The sequence below is a fragment of the Lissotriton vulgaris genome, chromosome 6, assembly GCF_964263255.1.
Source record: "Lissotriton vulgaris chromosome 6, aLisVul1.2, whole genome shotgun sequence".
NCBI classification, from domain to species: Eukaryota; Metazoa; Chordata; class Amphibia; order Caudata; family Salamandridae; genus Lissotriton; species Lissotriton vulgaris.
The window spans coordinates 952,432,650-952,447,932 of record NC_141694.1 but is presented as its reverse complement, the minus strand read 5'-3'; the positions used below and the strand labels follow the sequence as shown (position 1 = coordinate 952,447,932).

The following is a 15,283-nucleotide window of genomic DNA, read 5'->3' as shown; positions in this document are numbered from 1 at the left end:
TCAGCTCGCACATTTCCACATGTAAATAATTTATGCTGAGGAATACCATAGCAAAAAACACAGTTGATGGACAGAATGCAGAACAATGTCTTACATTCACCCCAGTACAAAGATCTGGGCCTAAATCCATCGTTTTTTTGCACTCCACACCGCCCAAGATCAGACAATGGCTATATGCAAGGAATACCATAGGACACAATAAGGGCAGGATACCCAATAATGCCACTGCCCTCTATTGCAGGGTTGTCATACACATGCACAGAATCATCACAAATGTCTAAATTTTTATATTTAAAAAAAGGTTACCCATGGTCTTATTTAGTTCACTTAACACATCTGAGTGTTGATTGCAGTATCTTCCAAGTCACATGACAGTACAATTAGAAAATGTATCGAGCCATGCCAAACCAGTGTAAACATGTGGGTATGGTTCAGAGCTTGCCAACACATCTTGATGACCTAGCACTAGTCAGAGACAAAAATCATAAAGTGAGATGTAGACCCTGGAGACAATCACGAATCAGGGCAAATACGTTTGGGGATTCACAGTGGACATAAAGCCCTATAAATATCAATGTCGAACTTGGGGGGACGGAGCTTCCCTGGCTAGAAGATGGCCACATTACGAGCGGCCTCCATCAGCCAATTTCAAATCCGACATGAACCTGGTGCCTAATCGATACAGAGCCTAGCTTCACAGACTTACTGTGCCTACCTGAACTCAGCACATTTCTTTTTTTGTAGAGTGCCTGACGCTTGGGGCTGGAGCATCTCAGACATCAGAGCTGCGACGTGAGCCGCAGGTGGGGCCTATAATGGGTGTGCGCAGTGGCAGGGATCGCACTGAAGTCAGCTGCCGCTGAGGGTGTTGCAACTGGCGATGTCGAGGCTGTGAGGAAGACAGAGTTGGCAGAGCAACCTGTGAGAAGCCCTGTAGTTATGAATTCCCCTGCAGGAGAGTGGATAGCTCCCCGCGGCCAGTCGAGGCTGCCGACGTCGACACTGGGTAACGGCCTAGCCTGGAGTTGTCAGTAGCAGCAACTGTAAGTGCTGCGGTGGTCTGGAGGGGGTCACGGCAAGAAATGTTAGTGGAGCATTACAGTAAGCGGAGGCCTCGGCTCGCGGCCCAGGCATCACCCCACCGCTGGCTGAGACAATTCGACTGAGAACTTACTGCGTTAGCCCCATCCAGTCCTGCTGCCCATCTGATCCTCACAGGGAAACGTGAGCTGCGGGTAGAGGCACTACAGGTGTACAAATTTGAATTCATTTAGACTCCTTGCTCCGAACGGTCTTGTCTACAATATGCAGCCCTACAAAGACAGGCTGCAGTTGCAACAGCCATCTTTAGGCGCTGTATATTTAGATAAGAGAATTGATATCGGAGACTGTGCCTGGCTCGCTAGGAAGAACATTTGATTGTGTCCAGGCAAGGAGAGTAGGTTGTCTCTCACAAAGCAGGTGATATGTTCTAGAGGTCTCCACTGTTTTCTATATGGTAGACAGAGAAGTTCTGTGACATACAAGGTGACCTAGGTGTGCTGCCTAACAGGGTGGACTACAGTGACAATAGTACTAGTGCGATGTCTGCGTATCGCATTGTTGGTCACAATGAGCAAGCTGTACAAATCTCAATCCAAATTACAATTTGATCTCAGGAAGTTTTATGAAAAAAGTGATCTTGGGGATACTATACGGGAGACCTTGCTTGAAGACTCTGAGATGGAAGATGGCCCATATATCAGAGACAGATACTAATGACTAAGCAACACAGCCTCACAAAGATAGTTAGTAAAATAGATGCTCCAACTTTTAGAATGGACCGAATGTCGGAGTGCCTTGACAAACATACTGCGTGCCCGGAAGCAGTGGAGCAAAGAGTTTCAGAGATTGAGGATGAATATACGACCATGGAAACTTCTAAAAAAAAGTGGATAAATTGATGGCAATGTTGTAGTTAAAAGCTAAAGACTTAGAGGCTGGCTAAAGGCGGAAAACGTTGAGAATAGTAGGGATTGTGGAGTCAACAGGTATTGCCAACATGGAAATGTTTGTAAAGCAGCTTCTTACTAACTTACAGGGCAGGGAGACATTATCTGAGATCTTCATAGTGGACCATGCCCACCGCTCTCTTGCCCCAAGTCCAAACCTGGGAGCCCTGCTGTGTCCTATTATAGTGCAGCTTCTGAGCTAAAGAGACAGATGCTGCATTGAGAAAGGCTCGATTATTAAAAGAGTTAAGATATGAAAGCTCATAGATATCACTGAATCCTGACTTCACACAGCAGGTTCAGGAGGTGAGACGTTTATTCATTCCAGTAAAACCAAGGCTACTTGAACTTCAGTTGGATTACAACATGTTATATCCTGTTAGGCTATGAGTGCTGTTAGCATCAAAGCAACTATATTCAGTGATGCAAAACAGGCAATGCAATTCCTCAAGATCAAGACTGCAGCCACTCATCGTCGTTCCTCGAGATCAGACAGCGGAGAAGTGGTTTGGATGCTTTGCTGTGAAGTTCCTATCCTTTACTTCCCCTGGTTCGAATACAGAGTTAGCTTCAAGTCAGTTGCCTGGTTCCCGCGTAAGAAGGCCATGGAGGGCTTAAGACAATCACAGGGGTGGTGGGTTTTGTGCTAGTCGAACTTTTCACGGAGCATTGATATGTACTTGTGGTTGTAACAGAGATTATATAATTGTATAACGTAATCATTATTACGTGCAAACATTAGCCTAAGTACAAAGCCCTAAGCTGATACCAGCTTTTTGAGCTTGATCAGTCAGACAACATCAACCCTCGTGTGTGCCACATGGTTCTGTTTCGGGAATGGGTTGGGTTGGACGACAGTGGGAGGGAACGTGTGATTGACTGCTAGGCTGTGTCAGTTGTGGGTTTGCACAGCGTGGGTGGGGTTATATGTTATTGTCCTTAAAGGGTTTGCTGCTGCTGTGTGGTAATGATTGGTTGGACGTAACAGAATATTTGAAATCCGTATTAAATGCCAGATGACTTGAACCAGGGGGCAACAATGTCTTCTGATTCCTCGCTAATGCAATTGCGAACATGCAATGTCAGAGGCTTAAATGAACAGAGAATAATATGTAAAGTGTTGACTATTTACAGAGACACAGATAGATGTAGCAATATTACAGGAAACGTATTTGGCCCCTAGGGAGTGGAGTCCTAACGCCACGTAGGATGAAGGGTCAACACATTGCAGCAGAGTTTACTACGCAAGCTAAGGGTGTCCTAGTTTGAGTACGAAGGAGTGTGATGTTAAGATTCAGGCGATGTATATAGATCCAGCCAGTAGATTAGTGATGGCTAGCTGCCACAAGGATTATTTACTGGTCCTATTAGTTGGGATTTACGGCCCCAGTTTTGACGACCACCAGTTTTATCACGCCCTTAACGACAGATTATTAATAGCATTTGTGAGTTTTAATGGGGTGAGATTTTAATTGTATCTTGAACCCAGAACTTGATTGCTCTGGACTCCGAATCCAGGAGGATCTGTGGCACTTAAACCACTCTGCACCCGACACTCACTGCCCGAGTCCAGGAGTCCCACCGACCCAGTGAAGTCTCCTTGGTGAGCCTGCCCTGGGACCTGGCGTTGGACGACCTCTCTTGATCTCCCCCTCGATCCCTGCAGCCTCAACCTGAAGGGTCCCCCGACTGCTACTGGAATTGGTGAAAAAACCCGACACCTAAGTTCACCCCTGCAACCGCCTTGGTGTGCCCATCAGACTGTGTCCCGGCGCCCCCCCCACTATCCAACTTACATCTACAGTTGATGGGTTCCTTCAGCCAGCCTTCGGAACCAAGTCTGAAGTCGCTTTCCCCAACTGACAATCTCCATTGGTTTCAACACAGGGCACCTGACAGCTCCTTTGCATGCTGCACCCGGCCACCCCAGTGCCACTGGTGGTGCAGTCTCAGTGCTATTTGGTGGCCCCTACAGGGCTGACCTCAACCCCCAGGGCCTGTGTCCCTGAACCACAGTTACTTACCTGTAACCGGTGCCTCTTCCAGGTGCCCTCAGTCTCCTAGGATAACACTGGGTCCAGGGACCTCTTTACCCGGCCACTCCACTGCCGCTGGTGGTGCACTACCTACCTTGGTCCGACCCTTACCCAGTGCTGACCAAAACCCCTGGAAACAGAATATTAAAACAGATTACTTACTTATAAGTTACTCACCTGTCTTTCCTCGCATAGTACAATACAGTGAGAGACCAATGAAATCCTAAGTGTGAACCAGAATATAAAGTATCTTTCTTTACACTGAAAAATATTTCATGCAAATGTAAAATATTGTTTGATGCTATACAAACCTTCTTACCAATAATAACTTGAAAGTATTACAATTGAAAAATCTACTTACCTGTAACTGAGTTCAACTTAGCCCTAAAATAAAAGTAACTAGTAAAATGTGTATACAAAGCATTGGCTTGGAGTTAGCCATTGAGTGTGTGTCCCTGCCTTGTATGAGTATGTGCACCAAACACATTCACACTACCCTCAGATAAGCCTAACTGTTCAGCCCAGCTACCACTAAATTGGTATTATCTTCATTAACCTTTGCCATACCTTTGGGGACTCACTCCACTCTGTGCACACTACCTCCTTTTGGTAAGTATATACAGAGCCAGCTTCCTACAAAAGGTAGTAGGTGGAGTAACCATAAAAATCTTTCCAAAGATTAAATATTCTAAGACAGTGATTTCCGAGTGGGTAACAGACTTTACCTCCTCATGTATGAGAGAGATGTTGGAGCAAGTAGGTGACATCTAACATTTCTCCACAGTAAATCACCAACAAACCAGCAGGTTGGTGGAAAGAGTTACCATGCCCCTTATGAGCATAATGACAAAACTGAACCTCAGGAGTACGTTAGTTCTTCTGTCATGTCTCTTAATAACCTTCAGAGAAAGTCCAGAAAAGGAGTGGGGTTCACCCCCCTCAATTTCTGTTTGGGTACACCCTAATCTCAGAAGGGCAGGAAGGAACTGCTGAGTAACCTCAGAGGGACGTGGCAAACTATGTGAGCAGTCTCAGCAAGTTGATGGCACAGTAGAAGAGTCCGCCAATTAAAAAACATCAGTCAAGCAAAAAGGTGATGAAGGAACTGTATGACTAGAAAGTGACACTGAGTGGGTACCAGGAGGGTCTGGAGATTTTGGCGTTGAGGCCCATTTGTCCAAGAGGTTTGTAGAATAAGTGGTGTCAGCCATACAAGGTAGTGTAGAACGTTTATGAGGTAAACTACTTGGTGGATACAGGTTCCACAAAGGAGCCAAAAAGGGTGCTTCATGAAAACAGGCTTAAGCCGTACGTCGGGGAGACATCACAGTGAACATCATGGCAATGAGAGAGGAGGTTGAGGAAGACCGTGAACCACTTACAGCATGGTGATGTGAAGGAGGGTTCTCTGGAATAGGAAAAATATGCCCCTGAGCTAACACCTGAGCAGCAGAAAGACTGTAGAGAAGCGTTGTTTTTTTTCCTTTCATCTCCTTTCACTTGATCCACGGACACCATTCTGTGTATGTGACGAACAAGTTACTTACATTCGGTAACAATGTATCGGTTAGAGACACAGTCTAGCCACAGATTCCTTAACATAGAATATTCCCCAGGCGTCAGACCGGATCCAGAAAACGTTTTCCCCAGCAGTACCTTTGCACACCGGGGTGGTGGTGTCGCCCAGCTCCATCCTGACCTCGTCCACGGAAGTGACCTCAATGGAGCCATATAGGTCCCCCCGGCGTGCTTACGTCAGTTTTCTGTGAAACCTTTCCACCCCACAATGCGGAGCCACTTCCAAAAACTACGAGAGTATAGGAACAGTGTGCCAAAAAAGAGTAAAAATTATTAAATCAACAAATTTCTCGGAAAAACAATGATAAGAAATCCGATAATGATGAGATCACCACCACATTGAAAGAACACACAATATTTGAAGGGACTGAAGGGAGCGAACAGAGCACCTGCCCCAGAACAAATCCTACCAAAGCGAAGAGGCAACTGTAGTGGAAAGAAATGGCATAACCAAGGAAGGGCAATTCGTAACCACAGAATGGAGCTGTATGAAAGACAGTCAGTAACCATATACTGTAACTGCAAAGGACTATACTGGAACAACATGACAATGACCATCAGCATAGTCAAATAGAAGCACAACCCAATCGACTGCAGCAGAGAAAAGGAGACCCCAAGGAATGGGGAGAAAGAGACAAGGGAAGAGGGAGGGGAGAAGAACATGAGAATCTCCATGCAGTAGCAATAAGGGTAGGGGAGCATGGAAAGCACAAAACCTAGCCACCCAAGAACCAAAGTGGCGGAGGTGCCAAAAACAGAATGACACACCCTGACCCAGAGGCAACCCTTGAGGTAGACAAACCCACCTGGAAAGGCTCTCGCAGAACGGGGAGGATGGGTGGGCGTTAAGGACTCTGCAGCTAGACTGTGTCTTTACCAGATACATTGTTACCGAAGGTAAGTAACTCGTTCATCTGATAGAGACAACTAGCTGCAGATCCCTTAACTTAGAATAGATACCAAAGCCATACCTCATTGGAGTAGGGTCTGCGAGTGAAAGGCACCAAGTCCCCAAGGAAAGAAAACAGGCAAGCACAGTGTAGAAAACAAGGTGGGGACAGCAATTCCCCACCCACAGGGTCAGCGATGAAGGGCCATCAGCAAGCCCGACGCACCCAACTAGCTCCCATGAAGGAGAGAGAGAGAGAGAAAAAGAAGAGAGGAAATCTGGGACAACACCCAGAAACCACCGCAGGGAAACCCCACACGCATGTCTGCTCTCTCAAGTGCGTACACAGCATCACAGAAACATACGAAGAAGTCAAGAAATTGACAACCAAGGGGAAGCAAAGCACACAGGTAACAAAACATGTTTCCAATGCAATTTCTCACTTTTAAACCTTCAGCCTTACCCCCCTTCTACTAACAGCCACAACGCACTAACTCCCCACACAGCTCCCTTCACTGAGAACTTTTCGTTCATCAGTTTAAACTGTCGCTCACTCCCTAAACATAAACTAGACATTTTTAACCTCCTCTATGATGAACAGCCTGATGTGCTTTTCCTTACTGAGACTTGGCTTCTTGAGAGTGCCGGACCTGGCATAGCTGCAGCTCTTCCATCTAACTATGCCATCACCCGTAAAGACAGAGCATTGAAAACAGGAGGTAGCATAGCCATTATTTTTAAAAACCATCTGCGATGCAGATTTGATCCCTTCAACATTCCAAATTGCGAAGCTGCCCTCTTTAAATTAACACTTAACCCAAAATTTACGCTTTCTGGTCTACTTGTCTACCGCCCTCCCGGAAACCCGATATTATGGGCCACCTCCTTTCCTAGCCACATTACCTCTTTGCATTTGAACTCCAAAAACTTTTCGCTTATTGGTGACCTTAATTTACATCTAGAGGACCTTTCCAATACTACATGTAGCAACTTCATTGCTGATTTAGCTGCCCTCAATATCAACGTACTAAATTCTGGCCCCACACATAAAGCAGACCATTTGTTGGACCCAATTTTCTCCAGTCTCTCCGAAATTATATGCTATCCTTCAATCCCCATTTGCTGGTCGGACCATTTTCTCTCCAAATTTAGTCTCACTTTGCCTACCTCTGCCACACCTCCTTTTTCTCCTTTGATGACCCCGAAAAGAAACTGGAAAAAACTTGACCTAGCTGCATTAAACAACACTCTATGTTCTGACATCCCGTCTGCTGACCAACAAGCTGACGTTCTTGCTATAAAGACTGAGTACTGGCTTTTCAATGCCATAGATCATTGTCTCCCTCTCTCTCATAAAAAATTGAATAACCACCGTCCCCTAGCACTATGGTACAATGACTCCCTTAAAGCAGAAAAATCAAAATGTAAAGCTTTAGAGCGAAAATGGCTAAAAAACTATGTACCCAAATTGAAACTCATCTATGTTAAGGCTAGAAATAATTACCACAACTTATGCAATATGGCTAAGGCCGCCTTTATTTCTAAAACCATTACCGAAGCCCCTAATCGCTCAAAAACTCTTTTTGGAATGGTGAAAGAAATTGCGGGTTTTAAAACAGTCGCAAATCCTCTGCCATTAAATGACCAACAATGTGACAATCTTGCTCAATTCTTCACAGATAAAATCGAAAAATGGTACATGGAAATGGCTAACTCTAACTTAAACAGACCTCTACAGGCCCATAGTGGAACCTCGATCTTCATCTAACCCTTACCAGCGACCACTACTGCCTCTGAACATGAGGTCACCATAAAGTCCCCTGCTCCTACAGCTCACTTAGACTGTTGGCCACTCCTAAATATTGAGGAACTCAAAACTATCTTAGACAAAGTAAAATCTGGCTCGCCTAAAGACCCCCTCCCCATCACCAACATGAAAAAACTAGATACCCACCAATTGCGGGTGATTCTTAATTCTCTGAATGCTTCACTGCTGGAATCCATTGTACCTGCACAATGGAAACATGCAATGGTAACCCCCCTTTTGAAAAAACCTACGGCTGATCCCGAAGTTATTGCTAACTACAGACCCATCTCTCTTTTACCAGTCTTCTCCAAAATACTTGAAAGACATGTCCATTCTCTTGTCTCACAGTTTGTCGAAACCAACAACTCTCTCCACCCTTCTCAATCAGGTTTCGGTGCCGGCTTTTCCACAGAGACAGCACTATTAGGAATCACCGAGAGGCTACGTCAATATCTCGACGAAGGACAGACAGTCGCACTCATTTTGCTGGACCTTAGTGCGCCTGCCTTTCTATACCATCTCTCATATACAGCTTATTCAAACTCTAAGATCCTTTGGTATATGCGGCTCTGCTCTGGACTGGTTGATTTCCTTTTTGGACACTCGTACATTTCAAATTTTTTCGGCCACAGCTTGCTCCAAAACTCACACATCACCTCATGGGGTGCCTCAGGGCTCAATCCTTAGCCCACTGCTATTCAACCTGTATGTAAGACCTTTGGCTGACATCGCGGACCAGGCCGGTCTAACTCTTTTCACGTACGCTGACGATTCTCAGATTATTTTTTCCCTCTCTAATTCCAACCCCCTGGCACCCTCCTGTCTAAAACAAGGCCTCAGTAACATTTCCAATTGGATGACCCAAAATCACCTGAAGCTGAATGGTGAGAAGACCGAGGTTCTCATCTTGGGTAAGCAGAAAGACCTTTGGTGTCCTTCTCACTGGCCGGATGAGATGGGTAACCTCCCCAAACCAACTATCCATGTTCGGAACCTGGGCATCATTGTTGACGACTCACTGTCCATGCACCAGCAAACCGTTAAAGTAACAGCGTTATGCTTTACCATCCTGAAATGGCTCAGGAAAATTCTATGGATGTTGCCTATCTCCACTCAAAAAACCGTGGTCCATGCCCTTGTTACTTCACGGCTTGACTACGGCAACATCCTATACCTGGGCTCTAATAAGGCCGTGATCCGCAGACTTCAGTTAGTCCAGAATTCTGCAACAAGACTCCTCTGCAGAATCCCCAGGGCCTCTCCCATTTCTGGACACCTGTGGGACTTACATTGGCTCAGGGTGGAGAACCGTATTAAGTTCAAAGCCCTGAGCTACATGTTTAAAATCAAGGCAGGCACTGCCCCTCAATATCTCCAAGCACTTGTCCGCCCCTATGTTCCTTCCCGTCACTTACGATCTAAAACCATGGTCAACTTTGTTGTACCCAGGGTCAAACTTTCCAATATGGGGGGGGGGGGGGGGGGGGGGGGGGGGGGAATCTTTCTCCTACCTCGGCCCTTCCCTCTGGAATACTCTGCCTTCTAACATTCGCAAAGAAACTAAGTATACCCACTTTCGCAAAACTCTTAAGACCTGGCTTTTTGATCAATAATTCCGTCTTACAGCCCCACGCTCTTGCTCTCTGTCCGCTATGGCACCGGGAAACCGGGGGGGAGGGTAGTGGGGGGGGGGGGGTGATCTTTCTCCTACCTCGGCCCTTCCCTCTGGAATACTCTGCCTTCTAACATTCGCAAAGAAACTAAGTATACCCACTTTCGCAAAACTCTTAAGACCTGGCTTTTTGATCAATAATTCCGTCTTACAGCCCCAAGCTCTTGCTCTCTGTCCGCTATGGCACCGGGAAACCCTTTTTGGGTAGCTGAGCGCCTTACAAATCCAATAAATAAATAAATAAACTGGAAGAGGACCCCGAAAGTCGCCCAAAGAGGCACTAACGGCACCGGTGTGAATGTTGCAGGATACCCAAGTCCATGAACAAAGAGGGCGACCCCAACCTCCCGATCGGGATAGGAGCGGTTGCGTCACCGCGAAACAGACAGGATACTGACCCCCACATTAAGGAAGAAAAGGGAGTCAGTAACCCTCAGACACAGAATGTCTGAAAAAGTATAACCAGAGACCGGATGATACTAGAAAACATTCGGGAGCAGAACAAGTCCGTCGGAAAAAACGCAGCAGAGGCCAGAAGGAGAAACACCTGAGCCCTGTGTGGCAACAACAGAAAGACCAAAGAACAGTCCGGGTACCAGCAAAGGGAGGGAAAAACACAACAGAGAGCAGCCCTGGCGAAAACTCCACCGCCCATAGGCAAACCCCAACAGGGGAAGCCCGAACATGTTCCAACATCTGGGAAGAAGACTAAGCAGCCAAGACGGTGGCTCAGGGAACACCGCCCCCCCCCTCCCCCCTCCTCCCAGAACACAGAAGAACCAGACTGGAGCGGAATGGAACAAGGCACCCACAGGGATGAGCACCCATGCCCAAAACAGCTAAAGTGCTAAGAGCAGAACGTAAAGCGGGAGAGGAGCCAAATTCAAGGCAGGAGGATGTGAACCCCTCTGTGGGACGCCAACAACACACCGGAGCATACTGCATCCACAGACGCAGGAGAGTTCAACGGAACAACCGTAGGCAGCAAAGTAGCTCCAGGAGAGTGCCACACCAGCCCGTTGGCCTCAACAAAGGAGATTTTCCACCACAGCAGGAAGCAAAGAACAAAGGGGAATGATCACAGCAGAACCCACAGGGAAAACCCCCAGAGGAACAGAAAATAACAAAAAGAACTCCACAGGAGCCTTCGAAACTTTCCAGCAAGGAACAACATCTACACAATAGCTAACCAATACCCTACATAGGGTAAGTCACATCCCTTCTAATAATGAGGGACACCTCTTGAGACAAGCTCATAAGCAGAGGTCAAAAAGAATCATCCTAAACAGCTGGCCTAGCTGTACCATAAGGAGGAAGAAGACATGGCTGGACAGCCATACAGGCTGGGCAATAATGTCTTGATCAGAGATGCAAACTATAAAAGCAGGGACAATACTGCAACGAAAAACACAGGTCCTCCAAAATGACTAATAACCTGGTAGTCATCGAAATCCACAGAGGAGTCGCCGGACCGCCGAGTCGGCATGCTCATCAAACAGATGAACCCCATCAAAGGGTAGATCCCGGAGTCACTCCCGAACATTGTCAGGGAAACTGCCATCGCGTAGCACCGCATGGCGACGCAGAGCAACTGACCTGGCCATAGCCCGACCAACGGAGTCAGTGTTTTCCATGGCCGACCGTACAAAAAACTGCGCCATGTCACGACCGTTCCGAATAAGTCAGACCAGGTCAGCACGAGGGCCCTCCGGCAAAGAGGGGAGGAGCCGCGCGACGGTGTCCCAAAGGGCAAAAGTGGCCCGAGCAAAAAAGCAGGAAGTGTTCAAGGACCGAAGGCCTGAGCTGGAGGAAGCAAAGTCACAGTGGCCACACAACTCCAACCACCTAGACTCCTGAGTGGGAGGAAGCAACAGAGGAGGAGAGGAAGGGAGCGCTGCCTGGACTATAAGTCTGTGGACCCTTAGATGGAGGGACAAACAGGCAGGGTCGTCTGGAGCTGGGCAATGGCGATGCACAATAGCGCGACCCATGTGATCCCCCAATGAGGTTCTGGACCAAGTCCCCAGAAGGACATCGTACAAGGAGCTGCTAAAAGACAACAATGGCTCCACATCCACCGTGCCCTGGTGGAGAAGATCCAACAAAGGATCCGAAGGCAGGGAGACAGAGGGCGGCTGCAACTGCAGAATATCTGCAGCCCTGCGTACCGCCCTCGCAAACTCAGCACCAGCATCCGTGGCCATCCAAAGCAGAGACAGCAATTCGTCGGTTGGGGAGAGTTGCAGGCTAATCCGTCAACCCAACGACAGAAGCCCTGCAAAATGCTGAGCCGGCCAGTGCCCCATGAGCCCCTGCTGTCCCATGGACCCCTGCTCCACCATGGGCCCCTGCTCCATGAAGCAATGAAATAACGCCAGGGATGGAGAACCCACTGGGGTCAAGTCCTCTACCAGCAGAGGAACAGCCAGGGATGGAACCGGTGTCGACCAACCACGAGACGGTGTCGGATCGACGTTGAGGTCCCCCGAAGGGGACTCGTCTGCCCGGCGTTGGGCCAGCATCGATTTGACCTCTGGGAAGGAACAACGTCGACTCGGAGCAGAGCTCTGCACTGCAGCTTCTTCCCGCGATGACGTAGGGAGCCCCGCAGGGCTGTGCGAAGGCGCATCAGGAGGGCAAGACATCGCAGTGGGATGCCTTTGTCGCAGCATCCCCGGAACCGGAGTCAAGGTACTCGGTCGGCGCCGTGGGCGAACCCGCCAGCGAACCCCCGACCTGAGTCCCTACCCCCGCTGTGGGTCCCCAGGGAGAGGGGTTGAGCCAAAGATGGCCTGCAGAGAATAGTCTTCCATCTGGGTCCGAGTCGCACCCACACCAGGAAATGGTGGGTAGGCTGGTGCTGACTCCTGAGGGGCCGTGTTCGCTGAAGACCGGGAGCGGCAGGCCCCGTCACGCTTGTGCACGGTCGACGACTCCTGTGACTTCTTCCGGTGTTTACCTGACGTAGGCAAGTGACATCCACAGGAATGACATCGGGACCTGTCCGGGACGGGAAACGCAGCATGGGAAGAAGAACTACGCCATACGGAGCCTTCAGCTGGAAACGGAGACCGGCACAGCGAGGATTCCGACAGGGACAGCCGGGTGGACATCAACTTCATCCGTCGTTGCCACAGGGACTTCGGTTTCAGCTGCTAGCAGGCGTCCCACTCGGCAGAGTCGTGGTGTTCACCCAGACACCACATACAGATTTCGTGGGGTCCGTTGCCGATATCCGCAGCGAACAGGACGCACACGACTTGAAGCCCGAAGGCATCGGCACACTGTGTTTGATGCGAAAAGGCATTGTGAAGGCCTGAAAAGAAACAGGCCAGAGGAACTGCTTCTCCCAGATCCACATTGGGCTGCGGAAAAGAAGAACGTCAGCATGTCGGGGAGACCTATATGGAGATAATGTGGGCTTTGAGGAGGTTTCTAGCCTTATTTGTTTGATACAAAGTTGTGTTCTCAATAGATCACAAACTACTCAAGGGGTTGATGGTAACATAGGGTGAGACTCTGAAGATGTTGAGGTGGTCTACCTCATTACAAGACCTAGATTTAACAGTAAAGCATAAAACCATAATGAATCATGGGAATAGAGATGGACAGTGCCATTGGTTTTGCCAACTTGACAACAGGTCTTCTCCAACAGTAGAGTATGGATCCATGTAGTCAAATCTCGGAGGAGCATCTGTTGGGAAGGAAATATCCCCTTCATGGTAAACATGTTTGCACTGCTGCCCCGAGTACCTGACTGCTTGTAAAAACGGTATCCTTCTTGTCTGGCCCAGGCACCATGTTAATCTATTGTGTGTCAAGGTCAAAGCCTGTCCCTGGAAATGTGAGCTCCAGAATCTGTCCTGCATCCTGGATGGGTGCACAAAGCGTGCACCTGTAGTCAGCATAGGACTACTGTCCATGCCTTGGACAAGGCCCATAAAGCAGTGGTGGCAGCGTACCTCGTTTTTGTGAATCCTAAGTGTGATAAGACCATTTTCCTCTGTGTCAAAGAGAGAGCAGTCCACTGATCCCTCTCACGTAAAGTTCCACTGTTATGTGAATACCAGGTCCTTTTGCTTAACTCCCATATGTGTCTTGAGTGTACTTATGTGCAGTAAGTCTGTGGTAAAAGTATGGTAGTGGGAATCTGTGCATGCTGAAAGCCTGAGTATACTAGAACCAGTGTGATCCATTTTGGAAAGCCCCTGGTTAACTTATTTACTTATGCCTATACCCTCCTGGGGTACAGGCCATCAACCTGTGGACCCTCCAGCCATCTCCATGCAGGGCTTTTATTTCAATCTGACTCTAGGTGTAACCTAACTCCTTGCAGTCAGCCTCGAGGCCTCTGCACCAGGTGATTCGTGGTCTTACTGTTTTCCTTTTGAGGGTTGCAGGACAGGGCATGCTTGGTGGTGTTTGGTGAGGGCTTGCTGAGGGGTGACCTATCCAGCTCCAGTGTCTTTTTATGAGTTCTTCATAAGTAAGGATTTAGAAAGCCTGCTGCCACATGTCTTTGTTGCTGATGTATTTGGCCAGTGGATTTGGAGGATTTTGCTCAGAGAAGTGTTGATGACGGTCTGGATTTTGTTGATGGTGGTCACGGTTGTTCTGCAAGTTTCTGCTCCGCACAGAAGGTGATTGTGTTAAAAAGCCTGATCCTCATGTGCAGAATTAAGTCCTTGGCACTCCAGGTCTTCTTTAGCTGAATAAAGGCAGCCCTTGCTTTTGCGATTCTTGCCTTGACGTGAGGCCAGGTATTTGAAAGCCTAAACCTCTTTCAGTGCATCATCTGCACTCTTACTGGCTGTGTTAGTCAACTGAATCTGTTTTCCCCTGTGGATGTTGAGGCAAAGTTGTGATGATGTGGCTGCAACATTGACAGTCTTCTCTTGCATCTGCAGATGGGTATGGGAGAGTAGGGCCAGGTTATCTGCAAAGTCCAGGTCAACGAGCTGAGTCCAAGGAGTCCACTGGATCTCATTTCTTCTCTTTGCTGTGGATGTCTTCATGATCCAGTCTATGGCCGGCAAAAAGAGAAAAGACGAGAGCAAATAACCCAGGCACTCCAGTTCTTACTTGGAAGGCTTCTGTGCGTTCTCCTCCAGGGACTATCATGCAGGTTATTCCCTTGTATGAGTTTCTGATGATTCTTACGAGGTTATCTGCCACACAATAGAGGAATAGGAGTTTCCAAAGGGTCTCTGTGTCCAGGCTGTTAAATGCCTTCTCACAGTCGATGAAATTGACAGAGGAGAGTTTACTTCCATTAACTGCTCAATGATGATGCGCAGTGTTGCAATCTAT

The 15,283-nt window shown here is 48.0% G+C and overlaps 1 protein-coding gene across 1 annotated transcript in view; it reads right to left on the bottom strand.

Moving 5' to 3' along the window:
- The window catches only part of TRMT11 (tRNA methyltransferase 11), a 361,711-nt gene that overhangs the window by 182,271 nt on the left and 164,157 nt on the right, over nucleotides 1-15,283 (bottom strand). The window lies entirely within an intron of this gene.